The following is a 14,661-nucleotide window of genomic DNA, read 5'->3' as shown; positions in this document are numbered from 1 at the left end:
GTGTGAGAAAGTTTGGAACTTCCTAGAGATTTGTTGAATGACTGACCAAAAACCTGATAGCAATATGGACAATAAGGTCCAGGCTGAGGTGGCCTCAGATGGAGATGAGGAACCTTTTGGGAGTTGCCTCAGATGGAGATGAGGAGCTTGTTGGGAACTGGAGCAAAGGTTACTCTTGTTATCTTTTAGCAAAGAGACTGGAAGCATTTTGCCCTTGCCCTAGAGATTTGTGGAACTTTGAACTTGAGAGAGATGGTTTAGGGTATCTGGTGGTAGAAATTTCTAAGTAACAAAGCATTCAAAATGTGACTTGGGTGCTGTTAAAAGCATTCCATTTTAAAAGAGAAACAGAGCATAAAGTTCAGAAATTTTGCAGCCTGATGATGCAGTAGAAAAGAAAAACCCATTTTCTGGGGAGAAATTCAAGCCAGCTGCAGAAATTTGCATAAGTAGCAAGGATCCTAATGGTGATCTCCAAGACCATGGGGAAAATGTCTCCAGGCCATATCAGAGACCTTCACGGCAACCCCTGCCATTACAGGCCCAGAGGTCCAGGAGGAAAAAGTGGTTTTGTGAACTGGGCCCAGGGTCACCATGCTGTGTGCAGCCTAAGGACTTGGTGCCCTGTGTCCCAGCTACTCCAGCCATGACTGAAAGGGTCCAACAAACAGCTCAGGTTGTGGCTTTGGAGGGTGGAAGATCCAAGCCTTGGCAGCTTCCACATGGTGTTGAGCTTGCAGGTACACAGAAGTCAAGAATTGAGGTTTGGGAACCTCCACCTAGATTTCAGAAGATGTATGGAAACTCCTGGATGCCCAGGCAAAAGTTTGCTGCAGGGGTGGGGCCCTCATGGAGAACCTCTGCTAGGGCAGTACAGAAAGGAAATGTGGGGTCAGAGCCCCGACACAGAGTCCCTACTGGGGCACTGCCTACTGGAGCTGTAAGAAGAGGGCCACTGTCCTCTAGATCCCAGAATCCACTGACAGCTTGCACCGTACACCTGGAAAAACCACAGACACTCAATGCCAGCCCATGAAAGCAGCTAGGAGGGAGGCTGTACCCTGCAAAGCCACAAGGGCAGAGCTGCCGAAAACCATGAGAACCTATCTCTTGCGTCAGTGTGACCTGGATGTAAGACCTGGAGTCAAAAGAGATCATTTTGGAGCTTTAAAATTTGACTGCCCTGCTGTATTTTGGACTTGCGTGGGTCCTGTAACCCCTTTGTTTTGGCCAATTTCTCCCATTTGGAACAGCTATATTTACCCACTAGCTGTACCCCCATTGTATCTAGGAAGTAACTAGCTTGCTTTTGATTTTACAGGCTCATAGGTGGAAGGGACTTGCCTTATCTCAGATGAGACTTGGGACTTGTGGACCTTTGGGTTAATGCTGAAATGAGTTAAGAGTTTGGGGGACTGTTGGGAGGGCATGATTGGTTTTGAAATGTGAGGACATGAGGTTTGGAGGGCCAGGGGGGAATGATATGGTTTGGCTGTGTCCCATTCAAATCTCAACTTGAATTGTATCTCCCAGAATTCCCATGCGTTGTGGGAGTCACCCACGGGGAGGTAATTGAATCATGGGGGCTGGTCTTTCCCATGCTATTCTTGTGACAGTGAATAAGTCTCATGAGATCTAATGGGTTTGTCAGGGGTTTCCTTTTGCTTCATCCTCATTCTCTCTTGCTGCCACCATGTAAAAGTGCCTTTCACCCTCTGCCATGATTATGAGACCTCACCAGCCATGTGGAACTGTAAGTCCAATTAAACCTCTTTTCTTCCCAGCCTCAGGTGTGCCTTCATCAGCAGCGTAAAAAGGGACTAATACAGCGCCCTGCCCCCGCACCCCCCCCCAGCCAACTGCCCTAGGGACAGTCAGCCAGGTGGCCATCCCAGCCTCCTCCAAAGCCACTAGCTCATTAAGCCAGGAAGGAAAAACCTACATAGTGAAGGCTTTGCTGGCAGCTTACATGGAGAACTGGGGGCAAATCAGGGCAACATGAAAGGCCACTTCTCCACTCTCCAGGGAAAATCTCAGCCTCCCACCCCACTATAGCATGGAGAGTTTGCACATGGTATATACTTAATATATATAAGTTGAATGCCTGAGTGAATACATAAATGACCCTTTGATAATCTGATTCCCCATCTGTCATAATCAGCTCAGGCTGCTACAACAAAATACCATAGACTGGATGGTGGCTAAAACAACATACATGTATTTTTTCACAGTTCTGGAGGCCAGAAGTCTGAGATTATGATGGGTGTCAGCACAGTTGGGTTCTGGTGAGGGCTTTCTTCCTGGCTTGCGAACAGTCACCTTCTTGTGATGTCCTCACATGGCAGAAATATCTCTTTCTTCTCTGCTTTTTTGTTTGTTTGTTGTTTTTGTTTTGTTTTGTTTTTGAGACAGAGTTTCAGTCTTGTTGCCCAGACTGGAGTGCAATGGCATGATCTCGGCTCACCGCAACCTCCACCTCCCAGGCTCAAGCAATTCTCCCATTTCAGCCTCCCTAGTAGCTGGGATTACAGGCATGTGCCACCACGCCCAGCTGATTTTTTGCATTTTTAGTACAGACAGGGTTTCACCATGTTGGCCAGGCTGGTCTCGAACTCCTGACCTCAGGTGATCCACCCACCTTGGCCTCCCAAAGTGCTGGGATTACAGGCATGAGCCACCAATCCCGGCCTTCTTCTCTGTTATAAGGGCACAGAACTGTTGGATTAGGACCACCCTTATGACTTCATTTAATTTAAATAATTCCTAAAGATCTTATCTCCAGATACAGTCACATTGGGAGTTTAGGCTTCAACATATGAATTCAGTTCATAGGACCAACCAAGGAAGGAATTTAATCATGATGTCATAAAAAGCTGCCAACATTCAATATGCCTCTCTAGTAAACCTAGCAAAGCCCTTTGCCATCCTTGCTCCATCTGGGAGCCCCTTAGAGTAATTTTGCTACATTCTCTTAAGGCTGCCATGACCAAGCCAGGACTCTGCAGAGCCTGCCTAGTGGATACTGTATTCAAGTCTGAGAGGGGGAGTTCAAAGTCCTCAGCAGCTTCCTGCAGAAGACAGTGCTGTGACAGATTGGAGATGCATGGCTCTTCCTGGGCACAGGAAGAGTGCTGTCCTGAAAGCTGGGCCTTCCTGTGTCCTTCCATTCCCCTGTAAGACCTTAGGCAATTCACTCCCCTTCTAGAGGCCATGTTTAAAATGAGGGTGGCGAATTGATGATTTCTGAGAGCCTCCCACTACTCTTGCTTTACCTATGTCTAGAGAAAAGTAGATTCAGAGAGACAAAAGTAAACTGTTTAAGATTTAGGCCAAGAAAGAATTCTGACTTCTTTGCTAACTGTTGAGAACCCTTGGGCAAATGGTTTAATCTCTGAATTTCTCTGTCTGGAGACGGCGGTTATAATTACCTCCTTCAGGGATTTCCAGCATCACTGTGACAGACTGATTGTTTTAGGGCCCTGATTCTTCACCCTTCTCTGTGCCCATGAACTTTGCCTGTGACTTTGTAAGTCCTCCTGCTATAAAGAGACAGAGTCTTTCTCCCTGCTGTGGTTGGAATGTTTGCCTTCTCCCTAAATGTATATGCTGAAACCTAAACACCAACATGATGGTATTAGAAGATGGGGCCTTTGGGAGATGATTAGGTCATGAGTAATCCCATGAATGGGCTTACTACCCTCATAAAAAAGGCCCCAGAGAGCTGCCTTGCCCATTTCACCACATGAAGACACAGTGAGAAGACAACATCTATGAACAAGGAAGTGGGTCCTCACTAGACACCAAATCTATCTGCACACCTTGATCTTGGACTTCCCAATCTCCAAATCTCTGAGAAATAAATTTTTGTTGTTTATAAGCTACCTAGGTTATGGAATTTTGTTAGAGCAGCCTGCATGAACTGAGACACCCCCTCTGTGATTCAGAGTTCGGCCATGCCACTTGCTTTGGCCAGTGAGATGTTAACAAATGTGACACAACCAGAAATTTGGGAAAGTGCTTACAGACTGGGTTTGCTTACTTTTGCACTCTGCCATGGCCATGAGAACATGCCTCAGCTAGCCTGCTGGAAGATGAGAAACACACAGAATGGAGCCAATATGCCCTAGTTGTCCCAGACGAGGCCAGCAAAAATCACCCAGTAGCCAACCCATCCCCAACACATAAAGAGCTCTGCCAAGGCCAAGAGGACCTCCCACCTGACTCATCAGATCAACAAGCTAAAAAGACTGATTTTTTTAAGTCACCGAATGTGGGATGGTTTGTTGTGCAGTATTATTTTGGCAATTAATAACTGACACAATCATAAAATGACACACAACAGGTGCTCAATAAGTGTTTATTTCCTGCATCATCTCCCCACCCCAGACCTTCAAGCACAAACTTAGTTCTTATAGAGATAGTTGGGAGACATAAATTGTGGTCCTGGTGCATTTTAAGCTTAAATCTCATTGTTATTCCTGCTTCAGATTGATTACAGACGCTGACTGCTCAATTTTGATTAAATACTAAATCATAAGCTGCTTACAAAATGCCTGCAAAAAGCTGACATTTATGAAGTCCAATAAACTACTTGTAAGAACAGGAGTGCTAGATTGGGAGAAAAAAATAAAATCTTCATCCAAACAAACATCGGTTGACAGCAGACAGATGGTCAGAATCCCTTACTTGTAAACTGGAAAAATTAAGATTTGGCAAGAGTTGTCTGAAAAGAACTAGCAAACATCAAAGTTTCTCCTTTCAATGCTGGTGTTTTTCTGGGCCCGACTTCAATATTTTCACAGGCTACTGCACGGAAAAGGTGTTGCAGGCCTCCGCGTTGCTGGCAAGGAAAGGCTAAGAAATACCAGCAATGATTTATAGGAAGCAAGGTTGCCAACATTCCAAAGAGTGAGCGTTTAAAAGCCAGCAACTGCACATTCCCATAAATCCCCATAACTCAGCATCAGGCCTTCCCCTTAATCTGCTGAGGTGTGAGGGAAGGGAAGGCGGAATTTTCTAACTCGATTTTCCACTCGGATCAGCTTTCACAGGGGTGACTGTTGAGTTAATCTTTCAGGGGCCGCAGAAGTCTTAATAGTAATGGAATCCACCCTTAAAAGCACAGGGCCGGGCTCTCCTCATGTTTGTTAAATGAAGGAATAAGGGTGCTAAGAGGGGCTTTGGCTCTGGCAACAAGCCCCATAGCTTCAGGAGAGGCAAAGGCTTTGACTATCCTGGCTCTCATTTTTCCCTGACTTCTGGGTGACCTTAGAAGTGTTCAGAGAGTGAGTGTGTGCAGATGAGGTGAACTTGTGTAGTTATCTGGCTATGTACAGAGTATGCCAAGGATTGGCAAGATGGCAGGGCTCCAAACATGGCCCTCGTGCACCCCTTGGGGGCATTGCTTCTGCTGCTTTGATTGCTCGGGACTTACACAAGCCCATGACTTTACAAATGACAGAATTTGGGGGCCTGCAGTGTTCCACACTGGACAGATCATGGTCTTTAGGCTTGGGAACCAGACCTAGCCATCTTTGTCTCCTCTTGGCTGCAAGGGCAAGGTCCTGAGCCTCAGTTTTCCATCCTCCAAATGGAAATCATGTCTGCCTCACCTGGTTATTGAAGAGGGTGGTGACATAGACAGAACCTAGAGGAGACAAACTCATAAGCAGTTTATTGCAATATATAGTGGGTGTAATGATAAAGATATGCCTGAGACATTATGGGAACACAAAAGACATCTGGCCCAGTCTGGGGCTGGGTTGGGATTTACAGGGAAGCCTTTCCAGAAGAAGTGACACCTGGACTGAGTCTTAAAAGTTGAATAGGATTAACTGACAAAAGGGATAGAGATGAGCCTTCCAGGAAGAGAAGACCAAGTGAGCAAATTGTTGTCGATCACTTTCTGTTTGGATACCCCCAGCGATGGCCTGTCGACAAGCCCATTGCAGCTAAGACAGCTCACACTATTAGAAAATTCACTTATAAAGAGGAAAGTCTCCCTGTGGTCCTAGTCCCCGCACAGGGAATATATTGAAGCCAGCTCTTGTGTCTTTACTTCTCCTTGCAAGAGGGTCCCGGCCTAGCAGGCATTGCTCATGCATCAGAATGAAGTCCTACACCGCACAGGCTTCCTACCTGAATCCTAGCCCAACATTCCAAGAGAACAGGGGTCAAAGCCCTGAAAATGCCCAATGGGCTCATTTGGTAAATGAGTAACCTTGGAATTGGAGCTGGATTTCAGAGTGAAGGATCTAGCTCATGCTGCAGGATTAGCTCAGGAGAGAGGGTCTGGCCCAGCTCTGCCTCCAAGGGTCCATCAGAACTGTAGTCTCAAGTCCTGATTGATAAACAGAGATATGAGGAAAGCCATAGCTCAATCTACCCTCAGGGAGTAGTGGGTAAGGCAGGTGTGTCCAGAGTCAATACACAACACGATTTAGAAGCAGACCTGGCACACAGTCAGGGCTCTGCAAGTGTTTGCTGGTGTTATTATTACCTCTCAGAGGTGGAGTAGGTAAACCTGTGTGACCTAAAGGGCCCAGCCCTAGACTGTCTCCTCTACCTGCCTGGCACAAGCCTGAAATTCACTAGGACTTGTCCCTTTGTACAACACAAATAATAGATGTTCCTGGCAGAGCTAATTCTGTGCCTCAGACCCCTCCTCTAGACAATGGAAGCAATAGTACTTCACTTACAGTACTTAACTCCGATGACAATTAAATGAGCTAATCAATATAAAAGCACTCAGAACAATATCTGGCATGTAGCACCACACACATATTTGTTAAGATGATGATGATGGTGATAACTATTCATTATTCCAGGTACTCAGTAGATGTGTGTAGCAAAAAAGAAAAATAACAGAAGTGTGTGATAGCTCAGAGGGAGACCTATGGTTATTTACTATGTACATGAAAAACCCAGTAAAATATCGCTCTATTAAAAGACCAAGTGTGTTCTCACCTCCCACAATTCATGACTTAGTTCTAACTTGCTGGTCATTGGAATTGGCTACCTCTTCTTTACCTCTCCTGGGAGTTGCCAAAAGCAGTGAAAGGAAAGAGCTCTGTGCTTGCTGCCAGGAGACTTCTGTTTGAGTCCCTGTCCCATCCTAGTTCTCCAAGCTCTGCCCCTCCCAGGGCCTCAGCCGCCTCCTGTGTAAAGTGACAACTGGTGGCTATGGCCATAATAATATTTAAACACTTACATACTGCAATTCACCTTCCGAATCCCTCAGTAACGTCTCCTAATTAATCACCTAGTATACTGCATTCTAAATTAATTAAATTAAAAGTAATTAAATCCAGGAAATTGAAATTAGTCTAATTAGATTAGAGGCACATCCAGTGATGGTGGTGAGGGGTGCCACATAAATTGGCCAATTTTGGTGCAGAAAAGATAGACTTAGATTATATACAGGCTGTTCAGAGGGAAAGGCAAGCCTTACAAAGAATAAGTCCAGGTGGGCAGAATAATGATATGGATGATAATAATAATGGTAAACACAAATAACAGGTGCTACCTTCATCAGGGCTTTCCTGATGCGGAGCCATACTATTGAATCCCCACAAACCCCTCCAAAGTAGGTGCTGTTGTTATCCCTGCTTGAAAGATGGGAAAACAGAGGCTGTAGGGTACGGAGGACCATGAATAGAAACCCACATGGTCTGACTCCTGAGGCCCCTCCAGCCCTCTCCAGCCAGCCTCCTGGATCTTTATGTAGAACTGATCGCCTGCATTGGACAGTGGAAAGTGGTGGATGGTGACCCCCACACCTATCATCCAGTATGGTTTGGTGATGTCAAGAGCGGCTGACTTTTATCTTCCTATGATGCACACACAATGGATGATGTTCACAGACATGCCACAGTCAAGCATGGTTCTGGCCAGACATGGTGATCAAGAACTGTGAGGTTTCTGAGATGACTTTACTTGGAGGCTAGCAGAAGACACAAGACTCCTGGGTCAGAGATCAAAGATTTCATAACTCACAGAAGTAGCAGGATCCAGAAGCAGTGCTTCTTTGCATTGACTCCCTAAGCTCCAAATCTTACAAGGCAGCACAGGAAGGGCCACAAGGCTCCTGCACACACCTGCGCTACAGGAGAGAAACCCCAAGTGAAGGGAAGATGAGTCTTTCCTAAGGAACACTAAGCCTGCCTGCTCTTGGTTTCAGAGAGAGACATTATCTCTCATACTTGTAGTACAACATTCTTGGAAAGATCATCTGGAACAAAGGCAGTCAGTACCTCTACTCACAAACCATGCAGAAACTTGAAAGACCCATGGAGAACTGTCTCAAACCAACTCTAGCCCTGGTTTTTACAGCCTTAGCTTCTGGCAAATCCTCCCTTGAGTGCATCACTCTATCAGCCACTCTGATTAATTTGACCAACAGAAGGTGGGACAAAATCGATTTAGTTAGTCTCCTATAGCATTTAATTAAGGTTACTACCAACAGGATCCACGCAGTGAGACAAGACTAACCCACAGCACTGGCCTCAGCCATGACCTCTCCAGGGTCCTGCATCCAGCCAAGTGAATGGATGCCATCAACAACCTGGGTCTACCTTAGAAAGCCAGGTGGACACATTTCTCTACTGACCTTTCCACCCAGCTCAAGGCAGTGATTCAGGTAGAGCAGGATGTATTTGGAATTGCAGAGACTCCATCTCGGCCTACAAGGAAAAGTGTAGGGTAATTCTATTGTCGTCGATCACAACCCTGGTCAGTGAGAGGAGGCTGACATGAATGCTTTCCAGGGCCCAGGTCAAGGTGGGGTCAGCTGAAGTCAGGGTCAAATTTCATGCCTCCTTTTCTAATTGGAGGGGTCCCATTATAGGGAAAACAGTTCATAAGGTACCTACAAATAATGACTCGGTTATCTGTCTGGGAAGGTCACTATGTTTACAGTAGGGAGACAATTTAACATCTGGCTTCCACACAATTCACAATTACAGTCCCTAGGATGCATATGGTGCCCCTAGAAAGGAAGTATCGTTCACAGTTGTTGGGGATCCCCAAATGGGACTACATCAGCCAGGGGCACAGGTTGATTGCCTCCAATATGGCCTCTCCGTGGATGGTAAGACTTAGGGTTTTCAGTGCCAATAATGGAGTCCCTGTTTTCAAAGATTCTGCCTGAGGGCTGTCTGTCCCACTTGTCCTGTCTGTCTACACTCCTAGTCGGGTGACATTCTCTTGCCCCATGGAATGATTGAGCAAATAATATGAGAATGTGGTTGGGAAAGTTATCCAGAGGTGCTGGTAGGTGCTTTGCATGGGAAGTGCAGGAGCTGGGGTTAAGGGGAGTGGGGACCAAGCCATGGTTGGAGCCAGTGGGAGGGGCCAGCAGAGCCAGCAGGCAGTTACATGAAGGCACTTGAACAGTTTGAGAGAGCAGCACCAGTGCCTCGCTCTTGGGAGGAAGACTCCAGGAGCGGTTCTGAAAGACAAATTTCATCAGTGTCCCTCCCTTCCCTGTACCTCTAAGTACAAGTACAGGCTAAGGTATTCCCTCTGTGGGTGCCACGGTCAATGCCCTTCCTTGACTGCCCTTCCAATAAATATAACATCACCTTTTTCCCAATAATCTCCTACTTATACATACATCTTTAATCCAGAAGTTTCAATTGCAAGAGTGACAAAAGCATTTTCATAAAACATGAGAGATCCATTATATCCCCCACTTTTGTTGATGTGGGCCATAATAGGGGGCTGAATGAGCTGTGTACTAAGACAAGTGGTCACTATCCTAATGACCTAAGGTCAGGTCAATCCAACAAGAGAATCCAGGTGGCCAAACCAGAATTACATTTAACTCCTCCAGGCCTTCTTTGGACTAGCCTGGGGTTGCTTTTAAGGGAAAGGAAGATGTGTCAAGCCTAGGAATGGTCAGGACAGAATCTTGAGTTTTCAAAATAGGTCTGATTACCCGCCCCTTCCACTTCATCGCTTTTACCTTGATCATTACTCAGGAAGCAGCCGAGGGGAGAGAATCACTTTCTGGACAGCAGCATTCAATGACCACACTGCCTTACTAAGGTGTGTGGACCAGGAGGAGGTGAGCAGAGCACAATCAAAAACAAGGAAGGAAGGGAGAGAAGGAGACAAAAAGGAGAGACCTTGCTCTGGCATAACCATAACCACACGCAACAAATTAATCTCCCATATTCCCATCTAAAAAATCAGCATTCAGACTACTGCCCAGTTATCCCCAAGGGTCCATTCTGATAATTTCAACCACACAAAGGAAATGTCTGCCCTAAAGGTGAAAATCTCCACCTCTGTCAAGAGAGGAACCACTTGCTGTTTTGAAATGACAATTTTTCCATCTTCTACCCATCACGGGGTCAAGCACTCCCGGTTCCTCCTCTCAGGTAGCTGGCATACTGCCAGCATGCCACTCATTCAAAAGAGCTCTACCAGGGCCCAAAACAGCACAGGCAAGCTTCCCAGATGGGTGCTTAAATTTGATGCAAAGGTACATTTGAGATTTTCTAGGGACAAGAATGCATTTCATATCTTTCAAGGAAGCCTCCATGATATTAATTTTTACAACTGAGGTGATGATAAAAACGAGGCAGCAGGAAAAAATGAGGCTACGCTCACTAGCAAATACCTACCCTGCTAATGTTGCAAATTAAGAACAGCATTATGGGATACCTTGGGTGTGTTTCAAGGTTTGCCACTCTTTTAGCCCGACTTGGGCAAAGGGACCATATCTTACCTGCCGGAATGCATGGCATGGTATAGGAATGCTGGTGGTTAGAACAAGGGGCCTTAGTTTGTAAAGAAAGCCCCCCAAGGTGGTCGTGTTTGGAAATGCCAAAGTGACATTATGGGGAGCAGAATGGAGCAGGAGTGAGAAATATCAACAACTAGAGTGTATGCCTTGTCTCTACCGCCCCTCCCACCAACAATTAGCCTGACCTTGGCCTGAGATATTATACCAATCACAACTTTCACTGTTTCTTTGCTTAATTTGCTTCACTGCTGGGGGGAAAACAAGACCTGAAGAGGAATAAAAGCAGCTGGTTTCTTTCCACCATCAAAGGCAGAACTGGATACTGCTGCATGGTGATTTTCAAGGCAATCCAAAATTCCAATTAGCCAAAGCTGACTCCCTCCCTCCTCACTCTCCTGCGCTCTCTCTATCTTTGTCTCTCTCTCTGCCTTTTGCACGACTTTGTTCACAAAGCAGAACTATTCCTAGCCTCCTGTGCTCCACTTTGAAGCCAGCCTATGTTTTTCCACTTCACCCCTTCATCCTTCTGGGCAGTGGTTTCTGCCTCATCCAAAGGAATCAATGAGGAGGCTCAAATGCCAATCATTTACTTTTTCCAAGAAGGGCTTCCAAGGTGCCAATGTGCTTCCCAGCCAAGATACCGCCTCTGGTGTGTGTTTGCTGGTGATAATAATACATCAGCCAGGTAGAGTGGACTCCGGAGGCCTGACTGGGCACAGCAAGGCATTCCTGAGTGCTCTCCAGCCGGGGAAGGAAATGATGGGGAAAGGAGAAGTGACAGAAGCAGAATAGTGCTGGAGGAATGAATTTCATGGCCCATTACTTCAGTGGGGTGTGTTCAGAGTCCACGGTGCACCTGGAGCCATTCCAAGTCCATCTCCTACAGGAAGCCTTTTCTCATCCCCTCTGCTCCTCAGAGATCACCTGCTCCCCTTCCTGGGCAGTCCCAGCCCTCTCTGCCTGGCCAGCCCCTTGGGTCCAGGTACACACAGCCTGCTGTGTGTTAATTGCTCTGCATGTATGGAAACCCAGACACAGTGCCTGATGCAGCATGGTGCTCCATGATGTAGTCCCTGCGCCCTTTGCCTCTGCCCTGTCTCCCTTCCTAGAAGTCAGCTCCATGACAAAAGGGGCCTCTTCATACTCCAGTAGCTCCAAAGCTCAGCCCAAGTCCTTCGATGTCTTGGTCGCAGACAGAATCCAATAACTACTTGCAAATTGCATGACGGTTTCCTTCAAACATTGTAAGAGCTAGTTTTTCTCTTTTAATGACTAAAGAAAGCCCACATGTTAAAAATCTTTCTAACCTCATCTCTGTTGCTACTTGCCCCAGGCCTCTAGACCAAGTAACCAAATTTCCCTTTATTGTTCTACCAAAGGGTTAGGCAGGTTCCAGCACAATTAAAAATTCAATGATAAAGGGCTTCTCTTCTCTACTTGGTAACTGACTAACTTGGAGGAGCTAGGCCAGATTATACCCTCCTGAGTTCCTCCAACTCAATGCCCGGTTAGGATGTACTGTAGCCAGGCCAATGAGGTGTCTAGACATCCCTGAGATCATGAAAATTGAAAGTAAGACCCCACTGCCAGGTTGAGTTGTGCAAAGGGAGATTTGAGTAATCTGCAAAGAGCCTCTAGGCTGCAAGAGGAAGGCCTGGCCCCTGAAGCCAGGTGTACTGATGTCTCCAGTACAAATTTAATTAGAGTGGTCCAGGGAGGCCCAACACAGCAGGTGATGTGGGAGATGAGGTTTGAATAGCAAGAAGAACCAGCCAAGGCAGGTTCTAGGGAAGGCCATTCCAGGCAGAGGGAACAACTACCACACAGGCTCTGGAGCAAGAGTAAGCTTGACATGTACAAGGAATCAAGAGAGGGCCCATGCAGCTAGAACATGGTAGACCAGAGAAAAATGGAAGTTAGAGAAAAAGACAGGGCCAATTGTGTGGGGCCTTTCACTCCGTGGTAAGAAGTTTGAACTTTAAATGCAACAAAAACAATTGAAGAGTTTTGCTTTTTAATTAAAAAGAGTGATATTTCAAGGTCCTTCTGGCAGCAGTATGGAGAGTGGCTGTCAGGGCAACCTGGGTGGAAAGAAAGAGGTGTGTTAGGAAACTGTTACAGTTGGTCATGGAGGACTTGATGGCTTGGGCCAGAGGGATGGAAATGGAAAGGAGTGGACAGATTCAGAACATATTTTTGGAGCTAGAACCAATAATTCCTACTGACAGATTGTGAGAGGAGAAAAGGGGAGAATCAAGGAGGACTCTGGTGATTTTGTCTTGAGAAGTGGGGTTGGAGGTTAATACCACTCACTCACATGGGGGAGGCTTGGAGAGGACCAGGTTTACGGGCAAAACATCTAGCTTGGTGTAGGTGACGGCCTGGTGGTAGCTATTGACACCCTCAGCGCCATTGTAGTGGATGCAGTGGTTGGTATGCTGCCCAGATCTCCTCTTCAGAGCCAAGACCCCAATCCTCCAGCTGATGGGAAGGTCACAGTTATTACTCATTAGAAACCTGCTCTCCTTCTGAGGGCATGCCTCCTCCCAAGGGGGACCATGGCCAATAAAAGGCTGATGTGTAGACACACAGCCCAGGCTTCTTACCTAAATTGGAGACTACCCTAAAGGGCCATCCTTGTTCCAGAGGTCCCCGGATCAGCCAGGGCCTCTGGTGCAGCTGTATGTCTCTCAGCTTCTTCCTCTGCCCTGTCTGCCTCCTCACCTCCTCACAGATGATTTCCCACTAACACCCACCAGCTTCTCACACCACCTCTGTCTCAGTCTGGATCCAGAGAACTTAGTGTAAGACAACTATTCTTATCACCATAATCATTATTACCAGGTCATTTCTAGACTCCCAACCAATTTGAAAACTCTGTTATGAAGCATTCTGAAATAGCCTTTCAAGCTTCTTGAACGCCTACTGTCTAAAAAGGCCTAACTCCCCATCTTTGTTCACCACAGCCCCCTCAGAAACAGCTTCTCATCCTAGATGTACTGAGAAAATTATGTGAATGTTGTCAATGCTCTGTCTATAGATGCACATTTGTACAAGTCAGACCCTGGGTCCTGATGTTGAGAAGGGGCCCATACCCAGTGAGTTGATACAGCAGGGATCACAGAGGCCTCCTGATTGATATACCATCCCAAACCCTTGCTCCCAAAGAAGAAAAGAATGTGCTTTCATGGTGTGTGTGTGTGTGTGTGTGTGTGTGTGTGTCTGTGTGTGTGTGTGATGCCCACATGTAACCAAATGCACTATAATGCTTATAGCTGGACAGATGCAGGGCCATTACATACGACTGCACTCGGTTGTACCCTGTACAAATACACCTGGTGAAAAGGATAGTTGGGGGCTAAAATCCAGCCCATATTCTCCTGCCTACCTTATGCCCAGGTATGGTGCAGCACCTTTCTCTACCCACCACACCATACACCCTGACCCAGGGCCAATTCTGCCCAGAGGGTATACTTTTTTGTAATTTGTAGAAAAGCTCCAAATGAACAGGAACAAGGTGCACTGGTTATTAAACTCTTGTCCCTCAGCCCCAAATCCACCCTTCTGTTCTCTACTTTGTGCTCCCGGAGATGAAATCCTGCAAGCCACATTTCCCCTCCACCAGTTTCTCCTTACTAGGCCCCTCCCACTGACTCTTGGAGCGACAAAGGCAGAAGAAGAGACTCCATCTATCCCATTTGCTGCTTACTCCTGGCTGCATCACTCCACCAGCAGTGAATTCCAATTCACCCGCTTTTTGCCACACCCTCAGAACCCACCTTGGCATGTCCAGCAACATCAGCACCAATCAGCCAGCACCAGCTTCTCTGAGTTTTAGGTCCTAGCACTGCAGTTTCTTCTCCAAGCTTCTAGGTTCTAATAATCCCGATCTCTTTCTTTGTTCCTCTGTC

The 14,661-nt window shown here is 46.5% G+C and overlaps 1 long non-coding RNA gene across 1 annotated transcript in view; it reads right to left on the bottom strand.

Annotated features, from left to right (window-relative positions):
• Positions 1–12,747: 12,747 nt before the first annotated feature.
• The window catches only part of LOC105739905, a 108,224-nt gene continuing 106,310 nt past the window's right edge, over positions 12,748–14,661 (bottom strand). Inside the window, exon 4 of the long non-coding RNA XR_001115884.2 lies at positions 12,748–12,831. This is a non-coding gene — a long non-coding RNA (uncharacterized LOC105739905). The remainder of the gene's footprint in view (positions 12,832–14,661) is intronic.

This window comes from Nomascus leucogenys, chromosome 6 (genome assembly GCF_006542625.1).
Source record: "Nomascus leucogenys isolate Asia chromosome 6, Asia_NLE_v1, whole genome shotgun sequence".
In the NCBI taxonomy this organism is placed as follows: domain Eukaryota; kingdom Metazoa; phylum Chordata; class Mammalia; order Primates; family Hylobatidae; genus Nomascus; species Nomascus leucogenys.
Note: the sequence above shows the minus strand (reverse complement) of the source record. Positions and strands in the feature narration are given on the sequence as shown.